Source organism: Pristiophorus japonicus, unplaced genomic scaffold (genome assembly GCF_044704955.1).
Source record: "Pristiophorus japonicus isolate sPriJap1 unplaced genomic scaffold, sPriJap1.hap1 HAP1_SCAFFOLD_527, whole genome shotgun sequence".
In the NCBI taxonomy this organism is placed as follows: Eukaryota; Metazoa; Chordata; class Chondrichthyes; family Pristiophoridae; genus Pristiophorus; species Pristiophorus japonicus.
In genome coordinates this window covers 145,001-147,846 of record NW_027254434.1, presented here as the reverse complement: position 1 = coordinate 147,846, position 2,846 = coordinate 145,001, and positions in this window count along the sequence as shown.

Here is a 2,846-nt window from a genome sequence, read left to right as displayed (position 1 = left end):
CTGCGTTATTCTTCATCTACCAAATAATTCCCATTCACTTAATCTATCTATAACCCTTTGCAGATGCTTTGTGTTCTCCTCACAGCTTACTGATACACCCAGTTTGTATGGTCAGCAAACTTGGATACATTACACTCGGTCCCTTCATCGAGGTCATTAATACAGATTGTAACTAGCTGCAGCTGCAGGACTGATCCTTGAGACAGCCCACTCGTTACAGCCTGCCAACCCGAAAATTACCCCTTTATCACTACTCTCTTTTTAGTTCCAATAACCAATCATCTACCCATGCTAATACATTACCTCTAATCCCATGGTCGCTTATCTTGTGTAATAACCTTTTATGTGGCAACTTATCGAATGTCTTTTGGAAATCCAAATATACTCCATCCACTGGTTCCGTTTTAGTGCCTGTTACATCCTCAAATATATATCAATATATTTATATATATATCTATATCAATATCTATAACAATATCAATATCAATATTACCATCAACAAACTGGCAGTCACCATTGACTAGAAACTTAACTGGACCAGCCACATAAACACTGTGGATACAAGAGCAGCTCAGAGGCTGGGTATTCTGTGGTGAGTGTCTCACCTCCTGACTCCCTTTCCACCATGGACAAGGCACAAATCAGGATTGGGATGGAATACTCCCCATGTGCCTGCTTGACTGCAGCTCAAACAACACTCGAGAAGCTCAACACCATCCAGGAAAAAGCAGCATACTTGATAGGCCCCCCGTTCAACATGTTAAACAATGACTCCCTCCACCACCAGCACACCGTGACTGCAGTGTGTACCTCTACAGGATGTACTGCAGCAACTTGTCACCGATTCTTCAGCAGCACCTCCCAAACCCGCAACCTCTACCACCTAGGACAAGGGCAGCAGGGGCATGGCAACATCATCACCTGCAAGTTCCCCTCCAGGTTACACAACGACTTGGAAATATGATTTTGAACATCTCAAATCAAATCTCCTCCCAGTTCTATCTGATCTAATGAGAATGATCCCAGCTTCTCCAGTCTCTCCACGTACCTGAATCCATCCTGCCTGGGACCATTCTGGTCAACCTCCCTTCAACCTTCTCTGCTCCAAGGACAATAACCCCAGGTACTGGGAGGGAGCAAAGCCAAACTTGCCTTAGACAATGGAATCATATTCCAGAAAATCAGAATCCTGTGAGAAATGTTCCGGTGGCTCTTTGTCCCGATTTATCCCTAGTATTTGCAGGAATTGATTGGCAAAAAAGTAAAGCACTCACCAAACATGAGGAACAGGAAAGAAGGTATCATGTTTGCCTATCATTGGCTCTGCAAGTCTCTGAAATGTTAACCTGGCTGGAGTGGCTTATAAAGATCAGCACTGCCAAAAGAGGAACTAGCAGGGCGTGAGAGTGAATGGAGTTTCGCTTTATAAAATAAAGAACTCTTGTGAACTTTGTAAGTACTGGCAGTGAATTATGATTTTGCTAGGACTTCAAATTTATTTTCAGTAGTAACTTTTGCCTTCACCATTATGGGGAGTAGTCATGGAGCATCTATATCCATATCTAATCTATATCTAAAATATTTCTTGCCTGTAAGAACATAAGAAATAGGTGCAGGAGCAGGCCATTCGGCCCCTCGAGCCTGCACCACCATTCAATAAGATCATGGCTGATCTTCTACTTCAACTCCACTTTCCCACCCGATCCCCATATCCCTAATTCACCATGGCTCCAAAAATCGAACAATTTCAGCTTCCACAGCCCTCTGGGGCAGAGAATTCCAAATATTCACCACGCTCTGAGAGAAGAGCGTTCTCCCCATCTCAGTGCTAAATGGCCGACCCATTATCCTGGGACTGTGAACTCTACAGCCTCTCAGCATCTACCTTGTCAATCCACTTCAGAATCTTTTAAGTTTCAAGGCGATCACCACTCAGTCATCAAAATCCAGAAAATATCAGCCCATTCTACACAACCTCTCATCATAAGACAGCCCTCTCATCCCGGGAATCAATCTAGATTGTAAACAGCGGAGGCCCCAGCACCGATCATTGTGGGACTCCATCAGTTACAACCTGAAAATGACCGTTTATTCCTACTCTTTATTTTGTCCAATAGCTAATCTGCTACCCATTCTCTACATTACCTCCAATCCCATGATTGCTATCTTGTATAACCACCTTTTGGGCCCAAGTTTCCACAAGAAAAAACACGGGAGCCCCTCCGAGCTGGGCGCCTGTTTTTCGCGCCTAAAAAAATCCTCGGTATTCTCCACCGACTTACAGGTCCTCTGGCCCTCGGCGCAGCCGGCACGAGCTGTGGGGGGCGGAGCCAGGTCCCGGCGCTGAAAACAGTGCCTGGACCTCTGCACATGTGCGCTACAGTCGGCACGCAAGTGCAGTAGCTCCAGGCGCCCGAAACTGTGTGGGAGGGGCCCGAAGCACGCAGCCCCTAGCCCTGGCCCAATGGCCTCACTGGGGCTCCTCCCACGGCCAGCTCCTGCTCCCCCGCCCCCCCGACCAGACCTGACACCCGCACCCCCCCCCGACACCCGCTCCCCCCCCCGACCCCCGCTCCCACCCCCCCCGACCCCCGCTCCCCCCCCCGACCCCCGCTCCCACCCCCCCCGACACCCGCTCCCCCCCGACACCCGCTCCCCCCCCCGACACCCGCTCCCCCCCCGACACCCGACACACCCCCCCCGCCCCGACACCCGCTCCCCCCCCCGACACCCGCTCCCCCCCCCGACACCCGCTCCCCCCCCGACCCCCGACACACCCCCCCCCCCGACCCCCGCTCCCCCCCCCGACACCCGCTCCCCCCCCCGACACCCGCTCCCCCCCCGAC